The sequence below is a fragment of the Agelaius tricolor genome, unplaced genomic scaffold (genome assembly GCF_023055355.1).
Source record: "Agelaius tricolor isolate 1412-34295 unplaced genomic scaffold, bAgeTri1.0.p SCAF_4, whole genome shotgun sequence".
In the NCBI taxonomy this organism is placed as follows: domain Eukaryota; kingdom Metazoa; phylum Chordata; class Aves; order Passeriformes; family Icteridae; genus Agelaius; species Agelaius tricolor.
In genome coordinates, this window is record NW_027269264.1 from 53,569,081 (window position 1) to 53,586,959 (window position 17,879).

At 40.2% G+C, this 17,879-nt stretch overlaps 2 long non-coding RNA genes across 2 annotated transcripts in view; both read right to left on the bottom strand.

Moving 5' to 3' along the window:
* Positions 1-17,879, bottom strand: part of LOC139589376 (uncharacterized) — a 102,035-nt gene that overhangs the window by 46,299 nt on the left and 37,857 nt on the right. The window lies entirely within an intron of this gene.
* The window catches only part of LOC139589375 (uncharacterized), a 40,361-nt gene continuing 32,428 nt past the window's right edge, over positions 9,947-17,879 (bottom strand). The window contains exon 2 of the long non-coding RNA XR_011679002.1: positions 9,947-10,907. This is a non-coding gene — a long non-coding RNA (uncharacterized lncRNA). The remainder of the gene's footprint in view (positions 10,908-17,879) is intronic.

Consider the following 17,879-nt stretch of genomic DNA (forward strand, 5'->3'; position numbering starts at 1 on the left):
GCTAAAACACGAGTTTTGGTGGATAGATCAGTATGCCTAGAGATCTTGAAGGCCTTTGAATAACTATCCAGGGGGTGCTGGGAGCCTGCCACATGCTGCAAAGTAGTCTTCTTCTGTCCACAGTTTGTTTTTACAAAAGAAAAAAAAAAAAAACAAAACACATAAACTGTTTCAGAACTCATAACCAGGGGGGAAGAAATTGTCACACAAAAACCTGATATGAAAAACATGTGGGATTGGATGTAGTAACACCTGCCTGAATCTTCAACAATCTCATACATCAGCTTCAGCAGGTGAGAACTGGCACATCCATGATGACATACAGCTCAAAGAGCTAGTAACATCAGAAATATGTGTTAAAGTTTTCCTCTTTCAGAATATTTGACCAAAATTGATATGAGCACTGAACCCTCTCCTCCCTGTCACACCACTCAAAGTGTCACGATTCCTTAGAAAAAGCCAACCTCTCTATCTGTGTCACTCATAGTCCAGACACAGGACCAGTAATTTAAATAAAACAAACAAAGAAGCCTTCTTATACTTAATAAGTATAATTAAATGCTCGGGCATTTTTCTACTGCCTTTTTAATGTTTGTATAAATAATGTAATAAAATTCACTATCAAAAATAACAGAAGCTTCTCCAGAGTTTTCATCTTCTTGAATCTCATGCTGCAAAATTTAGGGATCTTTGACTGAGAATTTATGTCTGACTTGCCCCCGAGTACCATCACCTCTGCTGGTGAGAACAGCCTTAGTTATCACTCTGGCTATGAACTAGACTAGATGACCTCATAGGTCTTTTCCATCCTTGCTTCCTGAAATTCTATTAAAGGCTACTGTCAAAACCCCACCTCAATGTACACTGCCAGGAGGGGAGGGGGCATTTCAGTTTGCAGTCAAAGCAAAAAACTGGAATATGTAAAATTAAACTTCTATTTTTTTCTCCTATCACAGCTGATAGGGGTATGGATATAGATTAGTAAGAGAAAATGTAATATTCCTCAAAATGCTCAAAATAACTTGGTGACTTAGACCCATTTTCCAAAGAAAATGAGATCTAGAGAAAAGTCCGAGTTTTTTTTCTTTCTATTGCCAACCTGGTTTACACCAAGAAACTGATAGCTGGATTATTATGTGGGACAAATACTTTCTTTCAATAAGAAAAAGAGATACATTAGAAGAGATAATTGGTTTAAGCATCCACGCCATAAACTCAATATATTCACTGGGTACAAACTGTGTTGAGTGTGGCTGAGAGTTTGAAAGCTATGGACATGAGTAAGCCCAGCCTAAGTGCTGCTTCCTGAAAATGAAGTCAATATTCCCTTTTAATAATTCTGAGAGGATTAAATATCCAAACTTGATACCTACAGTCAGACCAATACAGGGTAATATCATCAATATAATACAGGCAGGTTTTTTTTCATGGAATCACAGAATCATAGAATGGCTTGGGTTGGAAGGGACCATAGAGAACATCCACTTGCTTTCCCCCTGCCATGGGCAGGGACAGCTCGTAATAGAGACTAAGAGGGAGGGAGAAGGAAGGAAGTGGCGGAAGGAAGGAAGGAAGTGGCGGAAGGAAGGAAGGAAGTGGCGGAAGGAAGGAAGTGGCGGAAGGAAGGAAGTGGCGGAAGGAAGGAAGGAAGGAAGGAAGGAAGTGGCGGAAGGAAGGAAGGAAGGAAGGAAGGAAGGAAGGAAGGAAGGAAGGAAGGAAGGAAGGAAGGAAGGAAGGAAGGAAGGAAGGAAGGAAGTGGCGGAAGGAAGTGGCGGAAGGAAGTGGCGGAAGGAAGGAAGGAAGGAAGGAAGGAAGGAAGGAAGGAAGGAAGGAAGGAAGGAAGGAAGGAAGGAAGGAAGGAAGGAAGGAAGGAAGTGGCGGAAGGAAGGAAGGAAGGGGCGGAAGGAAGGAAGGAAGGGGCGGAAGGAAGGAAGGAAGGAAGGAAGGAAGGAAGGAAGGAAGGAAGGAAGGAAGGAAGGAAGGAAGTGGCGGAAGTGGCGGAAGTGGCGGAAGTGGCGGAAGTGGCGGAAGTGGCGGAAGTGGCGGAAGGAAGGAAGGAAGGAAGGAAGGAAGGAAGGAAGGAAGGAAGGAAGGAAGGAAGGAAGGAAGGTCCCTGTGCTTTTAGAATGAGAACCTACACTACTTTAAAAAAATCAGCAGGTGTTCCCTCATGCCTTATGGACATCTGATGATTTATATGTGGAAACTTCCAATAAGGCAACAGCCAATGTACATTCATATTTCTGGGGATTTTGCCAGTCAAAGCTATACAAGAGTTAAACATTGCTGTGTATTATTTTTAGTTGTCTCGAGAAATGTACAGGGAAAAATACCAAAATATAGGACAACGTGTTGCAAAAAATAAACACTTAAAAAAGAACTAAATGAAACAGAAAAACAAAATGTATATGATTACCATTTCAAACAGGGAAAGACTGACCCATTGGATACTCCTGAGAATGCTCCCCCATGCGAAGGTATTCATATTCATATATATCAGCATTTGTAAGATCCAGCACAACATTGGGGTCATTTTGTTTAAAATATACTGTGCACTCAGCAGGATACATCTGCTTTATATTAGTCTTGTGGAAATACTATAAAGGGCTTTGGGGGGCTTTTCGTTTTTTTCTGTTTTTACTTGGTGGATAATTGGGATAAAATTGAACCTATGAAAAAAAGAAAGCAACTAAGGTAGAAAACCTTAGTGTCCTGAGATGCCAAAAAGGAAACAGAAGCCTGAAAATTAATTAGGTTTTAAGGAAATATTTAGTAAAGTATCTAATGATATTTCAATATTCTCTTTATCATTTTATTGCAGTATGGTGTATTTTTTTCTATTCTGGCAACATGAAAATTTATATTTTGATACTTAATACAACCACAGCTCAGGTTCCAGATCAACTGATCGCCTTTTGGGACTGAGTCAAGTCTGTTCACCTTGTACTGTCATTAAAACACGTGCAAAGCTAGGAACTGGTTTAAACTGATCTGATTTGTGGCATCTTTCCTGCAATTTGTCATTCTCCTTGCACAGATGCAAATGACAAAGGAAGGGAGAATCAGGCCCTCTGTGCTGACAAAGGGCTCTTATCTTCACAATGTTTTGCTAGCTGATCATACTGTTTCCTTGTCCTTTCATTTAAGGGTCATCAAGATAAAAGTGTTTGTTTGAATTCTTTTTTTCTCTTTCTTGCTCCAAAGCCCTGTTATACATAATGTTCCTGCTAAGGTCATACTGTTGTTCCCTAAATATGCTTCTGCACAGCTTCATGGGCTGCTCTGCTCTTATAATTTTGCTTAATAAAGAAATAATGTTAGGTCTTCAAATAGAAAATACAATGAGTATGATAGGGGTCTTAAACACCATTCTCTCTTAAGTTCTCCTTCACAATCTTTCAAACCAACATAATTTGAGGGGATGTCCCCTTCTTCTATGCCCTGTCCTCCGGTCCCCAGCCCAAGCTCTGCTTTGAGACAGGGCAGAGAGGATTTATCTAAACAGGGTCTTGCAGCTTCAGCATCTCATACAATCTGAGATCAGGAGTTGCTACAGTCATCTGTTTACTTTCTTTTTCAACTTAAATAAAACAAGAGGGGGAAAATGTTTGAATGAGATAGCTCCTGCTTATGTGAGCAATTCATGGGGAATAAAAATAAAAATCTATTTATCTTCAACCACTTGCAATGAATTATGAATACAGAGGTGTTGCCAATTTGCATAGAGCATGTTCACACAGCTCATTCTTGCTTAATCCTTTTGCTTGAGCTTTTTATTATTTCTTATTATTATGAATTCAAGCACAGAAGGCAATTTCATCATACGAACTATTTAGAGAGAAGACTGATTATGTTATTATGGAGAAAACTGGTTTTTATCAATTGATTTGGCAAATTCAGGCTCAGACGCTCTCCAGTTCCCTGGTCTCCCATCTTGATTACTGTGACATCCTGCTCAACTTACTTTGATTCATATTTTCATGGTATCAGCTATTCAAAGCACAAGCAGCAAAGCACAGAAATGAGCAACCATTAGTTTACTAACAACATTTTGGTTTCTGGTCCTTGCTTCTTTTTATTTCTTGTCTACCACAACTTTTCCAAGGGCTCAGTTTCAGCTTCTTTAAAACTGCTTCTGCTTGTACCCAGGACAACATTGATGCTGAGGAAAAGCTGGGTTCAATAGAAGAAGTGCAAAGTATAATTCTCCTTCTGAGGGCAGAAATTATTTCAAGAGAGTCTCAAGCTAAGAAGGTTGGCAAAAAGGTATTACTGAGGTTCCAAGGCTTCTTTGTGGAGAAATTAGAGGTTGCATCTTTGCATGTTTAGAGAGGAGTAGGCTGGGAGTGACCTCTGTGTTTGATCACCCCTGGTTCACTGGATTCATGACCTGAGCCTTAGCTGGATGCTGTTGCCTTGGACTGCAGTGATGGCATACACATGTAACACAAGGATACAGAAGAGAGAGGAGTTTAAAGATAAACCCCAAAAGCAACAACAACAAAACTGCCAAAAACATGGTATATGAAAAAACAAGGGGAAAAAAAGTGGAAGCAGAAGAAATACAGATGGAGAGTGGCTTGGAAGGTAGAGGGGAACAACAAAAGGCAGGGATGGTGGGAGTTGTCACTTGAATGAGGCCAAGAGGAGAGATGAGGATGTGAAAAAAGCCAGCAAGATGCCAATCCATAAGCAGAAGAATTAGGTGGAAGAGCCATAGAAAGGTACCCTTTGATGTACAATGAGAGTCATCCACATCAGTAAAGTGGAAGCAGAGGACTAAGTAGATGAAGAGAGCAAGATAGATTGAGAGAATTGAGAGCAGAAAAATCACTTTTTGGTTTAGCTCGGGTCAGGAGGTCACTAATGGCTTTGGCCAGGTGGCTTTCAGCAGAGGGGAGGAGTTGTGAGCCAGCACAGAGGTGTTCAAAAGGGAAAGCAGGAGGAGCAGAACTTAAGGCAAAATGAGGCATGCTCTGGCATATTGGAGAGCAGGGAGGGAAGAGCAGGAAGGTGGCAGGGGAGCAGGGCTTAAGAGGCAAATGGAAGGTGCAGGGCATCAGGGCAGCACTGAGTGATGCTGGTGCAGAGCCATCCTGAGGCATTACTACTTTGGAAGAGCTTTCCGCTCCTTTGTTTCTTTCCACATCCCCAAGACTCGCTTCTCACCAGGGGAAAAAAAACCAAAAAACAAAAAAACATAAAAGTCAAACTAACAGAAAAAAGAGAAATTATGACTGGCAAAGCAGGAAAATGAATGGCATCAAGCACAGCAAAGCACTGTCACGGCCCAGAGCTCCATCCTGTAATAAGTGAGTGGCCCAAATGTCAAAAGGGTTAGGGCATTCCCTGCTGACACAGACAGGCTCCTGAGAGGGAGCCCTCATTTATGGCATGCTGGAATGGGAGAGGGGGAGAAGGAAACAAGGTGGAAGACAGCTGAGAAGTAAATTGATTTACATTTAAATATTATGTTTTTATGACTTTTTTCCCACTCCATGTGAAATCTCATCCTTTAAATTAGACAAACCAGGGTAAACTATTTTTTATAGTGTGAAAAAAAAATGATTGACATTCTGAGGTAATACTTTTTAAATTCCTCCAATTAAACAAAGCGAATTTAATTTTAAGTTTAATTAAAAGGAAATTTAATTAGAAAGAAGATTAAATTTTAATTAAATTTCTCCAAAATCCTTATCCTTTCCTTTACTGCTAATATTTCTCTCGGAACCAAATCCCTTTTTAATATTCTTAAATTCTATTCTAGTAAACTTCCCCTTTATATTAAAATTATATCTGCCTGGATGTTCTCGCTATCAGGGAAAAAAAAAAAAATCATTGCCCCTTTTAAAATACTTGAAGAGTACACCTGAGACACAGAGTAACTCAAGAGCGACCAGTGGAACATTTGGATATGCTCTGAGTGCGACACCACTAAATTAACCCTCCTCCTACTCAACACTCTGCAGGCAGGGAAGCATCTGTGTTTCACCAGACAGTCCTTTCCTGCATGCAGCTCTCTGCTGCTCAGCACACCCATGATGTCTGTACCGCTCAGATTTTCTGTGCTCTGCTTGTGCATCCAGTTTTCTTCTCATCTACTGAGAGTTTTTTGGGTGGGTTTTATGCTCTATTGTTTGCTTTACTATGTTATATTTGGGGGTTTTTCATATAATGATTTGGTTTGGAAGGAACCTTAATGATCATCCAGTTCACATCCCTCTGCCATCGGCAGGGACACCTTCCACTATCCTAGGTTGCTCCAAGTCCAGTCCAACCTGACCTTGGACACTTCCAGGGATGGGGCAGCCACAGCTTCTCTGGGCAACCTGTGCCAGAGCCTCACCACCTTCACAGCCAAGAATTTCCTTCTAATATCCCATCTCTCCCTGCCCTCTTTCAGCTGTTCCACTGTGTCCTATCATTGAGGACCCATGTCAGAACTCTCTCTCCAGGTGTCTGGAGCCTCTTTTGGCACTGGAAGAGGCTCTGAGGTCTCCCTGGAGTCTTCTCTTCTTTGTTCCAGGCGGAACAGCTGCAGTTCTCTCATCTGCAGTTCTCTCATCTGCTCTCTCTCCATTTGCTCTAGTCTGCTGGAGAGGTTTGGCTCACTCAAATGGACTGAGCACATGCACCCATGATGGACTGAGTCGATACTGCCCTTGCTTGTTTCACATTCCTGTGATATCAACTCCAGTCTCCATAGCAGACAAAACTGTCTCTTGCCATAATGCTTCTGGAAAGGCTTGCAAAACTCTACTTGCAGGAGGCAGCTAAAGCACCAATGCATCCACTTTCCACCAGACTGTCCCCCTGAATCTCTTAGGATGCATCTCCTGTGCACAACCCCACTGCTGTGCAACAGCAGGGACTGCACACCACCCAGCAGACGCAGACTGGAGGCAGCGATAGCAGGACAATGCTTGTCCTGAGCCATGCTCTCTCAATTTCAATTTTGTTCTTTTTCCAGCTAAGGCAACCATGTCCCATTGCAACAAAGAGGTGAAAGGTGAGCTGGATGTGCTGGGAAGCGGACAGGCAGGATGGCACTTAGTGTGACTTTCCAGAGCATCCCTGTCAATCATCCCCTGATACCAAAGTCAAGTAATCTGTCACAGGCTCAGTCCACCCATGACCCCACAGCCCAGCAGTCTGGTGGCTCCAGCACAGGGTCACAGTGCAGCAAAGCTGCTGTGAAACTGCGTCAGCCTGAGGTGTGTGCTGGGGCCAAAGGGTGGAGGATGAGGAGGATGCCAGCCAGCACTGGCCCTTGAACCATGTTCAGGGTTTCTGTCCCCAGGACCTTCCACACTCATTATGAGTATGTGACCCATTGTCCCTGAGAACAACCCATGTTTATTTTAGTACGTTGCCATGGTGACCACTAGTTTTGCCAATGGATACTGACTTGCAAAGCATCGTTATTTGTGTAGTTACTCTTATATGTAAAAACTCACCTGCTGGACTCATATGCTATCTGCCTGCCCCAGCATCCCTTATTTAACAGGAGTCAGGACCAGGCACTTCAGAAATTCCATAACAGGCCATTTACAAAATCCTGACTATAGATGAGGCTTTGTCTACACACCTATCAACTAGAAGAGTCACACACCCACTTTAAAAAAATACTGCAAATGCCTATGTCCATGAAACCAAATTTTTTTCCTTTTTTTTCTATTGTTGTTGTTGCTGTTTTTTGGACAACAACCTGCATAAAATGCAACTTTTCTGCTGAAATTAAAGCAGTTTAACATTGGAAGGGCATCCAAATAAGATGCAACATCCCTGCTGATATTAAAGAGGAGTTCCCAGGAGATGCTGTGTGTGCATGGGCAGTCCCAACTGCTTCACTTGCAACAGAGCTATCACTGTCCCACATACCACACTCTGCATCTTTAGAAATTCTCTAACCTGCCTACTTTGTCAACTTCTCTTCTAGTAGTCAACATTTCTGAGGTCAGTCAGGTTGTTCCTGAACAGCAGTCTTGGGGTTTTGGGGGGTTATTTTTTTATTAGATAATATTTTTCTGTTCCCTTACCCTAAAGTCATCTATTTTGTCCGTGAGAGCATTGTGCTCACCTTTTGATCTTCATGCTCTCCATGTCTCTCTCCCACACACTGCAAAAGTCAGCAGGAGCTGATCTTTCTCCTCACCAGCTGTCCAACCTGGCTGGGGTTTCTGAACAGAGGAATTATTGCCTTGTGGGACTTTTCTTTTTGTCTTCCCTATCTATCTTAAAAATAAACATGGACCAAATGACAAAAATTCGTACATTGCCAGTCTGTGCTGCAGGCAGTTACACAGTTACAGTGATTGGAAAACACATGGAACGGGGATTGATTAAAATATGGTGGGCCAATGGCATTATGCATCTTATTTCTTTCACAGATGCAGTCCTAAAAGTATTCTAGGACAGGCTTGAGAACATGGTGATAATATTTTATTTATAGTGATTAAATCGTTAACATGATGAAATTTATATTCTTGTTTCTGTGTGCCACTGCTCATTTCCAAAATCTCTCTTTTGGGCGGGAGATATTTTTATTACTAGCTTCACTTTCAGCAGGATCAACACAGATGAGGTCTAATAGGCAATGCTAAGATATAAATAGGAATGGAAACAGGCAAAGAAAATAACATTAACACATTTTTTAAGTGAGAAACGGAGGTATAGAGAAATCAGCTGTGGGTACCAACTACCTGAAAGTGTCCTCTCCAGTTAATTTAAAGAGTTCCACAAAATTCATCTGGAAAATATGCTGCAAAACAGAATTCTACCTTGATTTGCAGCGTCCTAGATTGCTAACTCAAGAAAAAATAATCCAATTTTCTTAAATGCAAAAACAAAATTAAGAGTTAGGACATTTTTACTGCCAATGTAAATACTTGTATAAATATGATATCATATAGATTATTAAATATAACTCTGTCTAGATATGTTGGATAAAATCATGACACTATGATTCAAAAATGCAGCAGAAGAGGGCAGATGTTTGTGCTATTCACCCTATTGGATGTTCTTTCTGAGAACATTGTCTGGGCCATTTACAAAATATTTACCTAGTGGGTTTTGTGACACTGAGGTGGAAACTCTTCACATGTGGGTGTTGTGTCATGGTAAGCTGTGTCTCATGATGGCTTGCTGCTTGAGAAGGTAAGACTTTGAAACAAATCACAAAAACAGACCTGAAACTGAAAATAAAAGCCCAAGAGCATAGTACTGTCTCCATTTAGTGGATCTGGACTTTTTCAGGTGATATACCTAACCTGTGGATCAGAATTTGTCTGCAGAGGAGAAGGGATACAGGCAGTGCTGGACTGCATCAAGTCAGTGGTCAGTCTGATTCAGTATGTCACCTGGAAGGGACCAAGGAGGCATCAGAAGAAGGTTCAAGACATTTCTCTCATGAGAGAACTTTCCTGCTTTCCCACAGAAGGTTAAGGTCTTCTCAATCCTGGATGTATAAGGATTTATTTCCTTTCTCTTGCTCCTGTTGAAAGAAAACTGTTCTTTACTGTTTAGAGTATTCTGCAGACTATCTGGTGAGTAAGGAGCTTTCATCACATAGACACAAAAATAGAGAGAGTTTTATGGGGTGTGTTTCATTCCCGTTGGGTGCCCACCAGCCATGACTACTGCCCTTTGGGCCACACAATCAACCTCCTCACTCATGAAGATAAATGTCGTATCAGCCCTGCAGTAAGCCATCATCTATTCTTGAGAAACAAAGAGAGTATATAGCATGACCTTCCTTGAAATATTGGATCTATTTACACGGGTTTGCGTGGACCACATTACTTATGAGTCACCAAGGGGAAACTGAGCTCCTTGTAGATAAAGCGATCAGTGCAAACCACTGTAAATAAATCTGAAATTTCTATGAAGGTCGCACTGTGTCTGATTTATACTTCAGCACCCAATGAAATAATGTTGACCAGGTAAGTGGTTTTCAATTATTTTTTTTTATTCACATAAGAAAAGGAAAAAAAGAAAAAAACCCAAAACAATCCCTTTTTTGTAGACTAAGGGACTGCTCTATTTTAAAGTGCATCTGGTTAGAGATGACACATGCCCAGGAAGTAAGTTATTGTCTGGCATAAGGCTAAATGTTCCTGGATCTGATTCTGCCAGCCTAACTAACTGGGATGACTTGAATGGGCATACAGGGCAGAGAAACTCAGCAGTAGCCACAGATGATCCTTAGACAGTTTGAAACTCCATTTTTTCCTGATTAATTTATACCTTTGTTTTCTTTGTTAACCCCAGTATAGGTCAAGCCTGAGTGAAACTTTTGTATCATTAAAGCAGGAGCTATCATAAGCACAGGCGTTTGGTCTTGCAAGGTAAGAAATTCTCCAGGGGCCATACTATTGGAGTGAAGTCAGGAATGCTGCTTTTATCATTAATCTGCTTTGTGACCAGTTTCACTCTCCCTTCCAGCTTTCATCTGATCTGTCTGTTAAAGCAGGTGAGCCCTTGGTATTGGAGGAGTCTAATTAATGCAATTAGGAGCAATAATATGAGAACTCCATTTTAGGTTCAGGGATATTGATAGGTTTTCTATTTGCTGTCCATAATGTCACTGAAAGGTAAAAATGGTACTAGTAAGTGAACTTGATCTCCTTGTATGTCCTTCTGAGCTCCAAAATGCACATTTTAGTGTTCTAAGGAGGGTGAAATAAAAACTATTTTAGAGCACCTAAGCTTAGCACGGGAGGAAAAATATTTTGAGAAGTACAGCAAGGTTGAACTTGCTGGGACTGTTATTCATTCTCACAGAAATAAGTTTTACTTAACACAGTAGAAAGTCAAGATTCAGGAAGACTGAGGGTTTTCAGAGACGCTAAGCAGCCTTGGTGATCACAGCAGATGAACTTCAAATCTGGCAAGGACAATGATGCTCTCTGGAAAAAGAGAAAAGTTGGAGTTACTTCATGACTCTCCTACAATCTCAGGGAAACATGCCTTCATTAAAATTTCCTGGAAAATATACCCAGCACTCAAACTTCAGCTCAGTTTTTAAAGTTCTTAATAAAATGGTCTGAGTTAGAAGCTGATCTGAAGAACAGTCTTCCAGGGAGTTTGGCTACAATAAGGTTTTTATAAACCAGACTGAGATTTTAAAAATAAATTGGTTAATTTAAATCTGACTGGGACCAGCCTTTTGCCAGCCTCAGCAGTTCTGCCACACCTCAGGACCTTTTATCAAATCTATGCCTCAGCAAATTTAAATGCTAGTTTAAGTGCTGTTGTTAGTTAAATGACAGTTAATTACATCCTTGTAGCTCAGATTAATTGCTTTAGCATATGAGTAGCTTACACATTGGACAGGATGTATCTGAAATGTCTCTGGGAAAGCTGAGTCAGAGCAGCAGCATTCTCTTCACTGTGAAACCACCTTTCTGCCCCACCAAGGGCAAACCTGAGCACCCGTCAGCCCTCCAGTGCCATCCTCAGGTACAGGAGGTGCCAGCTGGGCTGGTCACTGCCTTCTCAGGGAAAGGATTGAGAAGAGCCTCATGGCACACTGAACTAGCAAAAGCACTGGAACAAGTTCCCTGAAGAGGTGGTGGATGCCACATCCCTTGAAATGCTCAAGGTTAGGTTGGATGGGGCTCTGAGTGCCTGGTCTAGATGAAGATGTCTCTGATCACTGCAGAGGTGTTGGACTAGATGACCTCTAAAGGGCCCTTCTGACCCAAATTATGCTGTGATTCTATAGGACTGCAGACTAAAAAATTCTTAAAGTAGAATGCTCACATTAAACAGGTGGGTTTTTTTTTTTGCTGCTATAATTAACACCACTATGATTGTGTCAGTTCTTCTCACAAGTACCAGACAGGAAGAAACCCCAAGTTGTCCCAGTCTCTGTGTAAATTCCAATCCACATCCTAGAAAACTGCCACTTAAACTTTACAGTTAAATTACATCGAGTGATTGCTATTTAATTTGAGAGTAATGGCTTTAAAGTAATTGCACTGCAAAACCATCTATGCAAAATATTAATTCATATTCTTATTTATTTCATGTGTCAGTTGGTTTTGCTGCCTTCTCTTCATCCAGTTTATCAATAGTCTGGTGACCCTCAAAGACCATTTGAGAAGTGGTACAACCTTGGCAAGGGCTAAATCCTAGCAGAAGACTCTCTGAAACTCACTGTAAAGCTCTCCCATTCTGTTGCTCCACAGAACCTGCTTCACCATCTGCCTCGCGAATTAGATTTTTTGTTGCTGTATTTCACAGATTTAAAAATATGGTTATTATGATCCATAAACCAGCTTTCACAGAGATTATTAATTAAGTCCCAAATATTGTACTGACGTGCTTTGTGAAATATATCTCCAACGTCAGAGCACTGCTGCTGTTATGACCCATCTGCATAATATTATCTCAGAGTGCTTAAAGGCCCCAAGTTTTGCGTTTGCTGCAGGGGAAGGGGGAGTTTTGTTTTGTTATCCCTTGTAGCAGTTCAAGAAGTAAAACCTGGAGCCTTAAAGTCAGGTGGGTGAGATAAATTGAAACGGATCTTATTGCTCCCAAACACTCTCCTGGAAACAATGGCATCTTGACATTTTATCAGTCACTCATGCGGTCATTCTCAGCGGTATCAGCCAGAGCTTGAAGGATAGAGCAGTAAAGAAAGGATTGTCAGCCATAAACATTCCTCAAAACCATGAAAGCCACAAATGAAAGCTTAAGTAATGGAGGACGGAATACCCTTGATATTTCAACAATTACCTGCAACAACAGGCTTTGTTCAGAGCCCAGGCCATTTTTTTAAAAGCCTTTAGTTGTCATGGCCAGAATAGGATAGGGAGGGAGAAACAAAAAAAAAAAAAAAAAGAGAAAAAAAAAAAGAAAAAAAGAAACAGAAAGAACAAGAAGGAGAAAAAGAGAAGGATTAAAAGCTCTGCTGTGAAAAGATAAACTTGAGTGGCTGCAAATATAAGGAACTTTATGGAAATTTTTCAGTTTTTAAAAAATTAAGACTTATTGCTAGATATTAGAATTATTAGGCTGGGAGCAAGATACTTATTTTTTTTGGTAGTTTTTTTTTCTGAGAGATCATTAGAAAAACATTCATGCTGCTGAGCTGTTACCTCTCTGGTCATTTCTGATGTCAAATTACAGAAGAAAAAAAATTACACTTGCAAGCACATGGCAAATTGAAGGAGCTTCAGTAACAGGCAGAAGCGAGCAAGTGGAAAAACAAAAGTGAATTCAACTTCATTACACTTCAAGAAAAATACCATATTTATGTGCAGGATTAAAAAAAAAGGAATAAAATCCAGTTTTAAATAGTCTTTGTGCCAATATTTTAGCAATTTAGAGCTCATCGAAAAAAAGCAAAATGTAGTGCTTGGTATCTAAGTCAACCCAAACTCTCGAGGCAGTAAACATGAAAGGTTAAATGCTCTAGAAATTGCATTTGTAGAGTTTCTCAACTTAGGAGATTAATAGTTACTCAAAGCAATGGATAAATATTAGTAAAGGACCATTAGCAGGGAAAAACACATCAGTGAATCAGAGCTCCCCAGCTTATCAGATCAATTTTAAACAGGTTTATCTTGGACTTTCCCAGCACCTTAATGAGGAACAAATTGGTTTTTTACCACTTTTTGTTTCCTGAGATTTTGTTGATTTTTTTGTTGTTTGGTATATCCAACCATTAATACAACTGGGTCAGTGGCATAAGAGTGTTAATTCCCTCTCCTTGCAGGTTCCTGAATGCCATAATTTAATGAAAGTTCCCTTTTATTACTCTGCTTATGGTCACCAAAAATTTAAGAACAAATATCTATTGTTTAATGTTTCCTACAGAGGAAGAAGAGATCAAGTAACAAATGTAAACAAACCCAGAAGCAGGAGACTAGCTATTTTTTCCTTTTATACATATACATATATATCCATAGACAACAATAGGAACAGCTAAGCTGAAACTTGTAAACTAGCATGACTAAGCCCGTGGCCAGAAAAAAAAAAAATCATACCTCTGTTTACAAACAAATATTGAACCAGGCACTTGAATAGGAAAGCTCTGTTTTACCTTTTAGATCTCTGTGAGGTTTTAAAAAACAAAAATAAAACCAAAAAAAAAACAAGCCAGCCAAACAAAAACCACAAAAACAAATTAAAAAAAAAAAAGAGAGTGATGGAGAGTGATATTTAAAATACAGTCCTTGCTAAAGCAACAGAATGCACTCATTATACTTTATTAATGGCAGAGCAGAGAGCACAGCAAGCACTCTCTGTTTAACTGCTCACTTGCTCATGCAGAAACCTGAGTTCATTCAAAATGCTCCAGGACATGCCTGTGGCCCCTCACTGTCATTCCAAAAAAAAAAAAAAATACAGGTCCCCATAAATCCCAGAACATTTCTGACATGGTGATGTGGATCTCTTAAACACCCAAGATTGTCTCAGATGATTCAAAACACCCAGGGGAAAGAAAGTGGAATTAACTTAGAGAGCTAAACCATCTAAGACACAGAGACATCTGCCTCTGGGCCAAGCATCTCGTTGACTATTGACTTCTGTGGGCTTCAAATGACATTTGGCACCTAAGTGCTTCTGCAGAGCTGACTACAGGATCTTTTTCCCTAGGGTAGCTCTGTCTGGAGTTCATAACATTGCTCTGCAACCTGAGGGCTGGGTTTTGTTCCTGACCAGTTGAGTAAATCTTGATGATCCAATACCCACCTCTGCTTTCATTTGGCATTGTATGAGCTTGGGGTATTTAAATTGCTGCCTGCAAGGCTGAATTTCTCTGTGCCTCTGTAAACAGAGCCCAAACTCCTTTGGACACTGTCAAAGGCTGAGGTAACAGATTAGTGTCCACAGCCTTTGAATACAGTTTGTCATTTTAGAAGGGTGCTGGAAGCTGCTTATGCCCTGAGGTGTCTATGAGATGGAAAGTAGTTACCTTGTGGACCTGTAAAACTTCCCCTCACCTCCACTTGGGACATTTGTCTCCTGGAGGAAGAACATCATGTAATCCACTTCTACCCATGGACTTCACAGACCAGGAACAGCTGCTCATTCTCCTCCTTGGCCATATAAACCTGTCAGGATCCTGCAAAAGTCTTAGTTTACATAAAGCATAACTTTTCACAAAAAATCCTAAAAGGTTTCCACATCAGCAGTTTGTTTTATACACAATTTTGATGTAGAAGGTCTAACAGGATAATTCAGAAATCTGTTTATACCAATTGCAGCTGACAAACAGATGAAGGTGCCCTTATACATTTTTCTTATAATCAGCATTGTCTGAGTTCTGCAAAGAATGATGTTAGGAAGTTTAGAAGTTTTCTAAACTGGATTCCTTTCAGATTCATATATTCATCCCATTTTCATGACAAAAAACATTTTTTTCTGTGAATATTTCATGTTTTTATAGGGGAAAAAGCAGAGTTATCATGAGGTTAAATGTTGAAGTAGAGGTCTGAGCAAGTTGAAATACAAAGCAACACTTCTACTTCCTCCAATGAAATATGCATTTCATCTTCCATGAAGACTTGTTTCTTGCTAGTCTCTGTCAGCAGGAGCCATCAACATAACAGTGTTTTGCTGACCTGTGAAAGAGCTTCTAGTAACCACTACTCAAGAGCTCCATTAGGATGGAATCATTTAAGCTGATTCTGTAACAATGCAAAACTTTTGTAAAATGAGGTTAGGAGGTTGATGCATTTTATATAACCAAATGCAACCATTTTGGGCCTGAACTTGTGAGCTGCTGAATAGTCTCAGCTTCCATTAACGTCACAGACATGCTCAGCATTTTATGAGATCAATATCAATGAAATCTAAAATCTTAAGATAATGTTTTAGTTACAGTAATAGCAGTGAAAGTGCATAGGAATTTGAAGGCATTTCCAAAATAAAAGAAACAAAACCCATAGCATGTTTACTTGATACTGATGACAGTTTTTAGTTAAATCTTTGTTTTGTATCTCCCTGCCTTACCTTTGTTCCTCTTTAATGTGGACTATCTCCTAGAATACATAGTAAAGCTAACATAATTCATGAGTTAATATATTTTTGCCACTGTTCCTCAACCAATCACCAAGTACATGAATTTATTAATAATTACTTGGGCAGTTCTAGTTTTTAATGAGTACAACATAACACAGTCAGCCCATTAAACGTAAATGAAAGGGCCAATAACCAGTGTAGATGAATCAGATTAGAAGTCTAGCCTGAAAAGAATCAAGTCCAGTTCCCTGGGGTTTTTCTCAGGAAAGTTTATAATTTAGTCACACATATAAATGTACTAAACACTGTTCAAACCTTGTTGAGTTCAGTTGCCTCTAACTGGAGGCAAGTTCCACAGCCATATTCCTCTAATAGATACATATTTTATCACATTTTTCAGGTTAAATATATTAATTTCTAGTTTATCCCTATAAAAAAAGATTGTGGTGATACCGTTAATGTTTATGGAATCTGAACCAATAAAGTTTTCAAGTTTTTTCCAGAAGATGTTTAAGATTGCTCATTCCTATTGACTGCAGTGGGCCTGAACAGAGTCCATCAGGAAGATCAGAGCTAGGATACTTCCAAAAATTTCATCAGTGCAAGTAGAAACAGCACTGCTGAGAAGCAGGTAAAATTATAGTTTGTGGGAAGTTATAAACCATTTCCCAAAAATATCCTTTCATCTTGAAACTTCTAGTACTTGAACACAGAGATCCCTCCTCTTTCTCAGGCTATTTATCATTTTTAGAGGCTATAAATTATACACACCGAGCACCAATTTTATACACCAACAACCATAACAATGCAGTTGCAAAACAGAACACTCTGAAGGGTATGTTCCCCTTTCAAAAAGGGTAAGGAAGAATAATAATGCAACACCTAGGTCTGCAGTAATGCTTTCTGTTCAAGGATCTCAAACTGTTATAAGGGAGCCATTAACCTCATTAAACACCTGTGAGACAGGAATCTAGCCATTATCTTCACTGCTTTCCATGAAGAGGAAGAGTGGGGAGGGTATCCTAACATTTGTGCACCTTAAGGGTAAGTTTTGCAAATGCTTTCGACTTTTGCTATGACTGGTTCAACTCCGTCAGTTTTAAGCAAATTCAGGAGCAATATATTGATTGTTCTGAGCCAAGACAGATTACATGATATATAACATGCTGACAACAATGCTGGATAGATCAGGCTCCTAACACCAACTGACTGACTGTTGTTAGTATTGACATTAAGTTAATTCATTGGGAGGAAAAGTTGTACTACAGAAATCAAAAGTGCACATCACCACCTTCTCTCAAGCCAGGGATTAACTCATGGAGTTTGGGCTCTTCCATCACCTGGAAAAGAGCATGTATGTCTCTTAGGAGAGTTTGCCACAGATTGGAAGTGGGGAGTCACCTTACCTCCCTGCCAAGGGGGACGTCCTGAGTGAGGAGGGCTGAGTGGCAGAGCCAGGGCTGGCAGGATGCTGCACCTCTTTTCCTCCTGGATAGCTCTTAGCAATCACCATTTAGCTGAGTTCTGGATCACAGATCAGAGCTAACTTCCCTCTAGTCACTGGAGAGTGACTGTGAAAGATCAGGCTTTCACTCTTGTCTATCTGGAGAAGCCTAGAGCTGAGCTTGGCAGCCTGAGCTGTTATTATATTCAGCAGCAATTCAGCAGCATACGGAGCACTATTCAACCCACCCAGAAATGGGTACTGCAGTCTGAATGTGGAGCTGAATCCCACCCTGTTTAACATTGCTGCTGTCAGGCATCCTATTTTTCAGATACTGAGATGCCAGAGCTGGCTGTCTTAGTCTTTCCCCTGTGTGTTTATAGCCTGTGTGACACTTTGACTCCTGCTTTTGTTTTATTAACAGTATTTTTTACAAAGTTTCCTGGAAAAACAGGCCCAG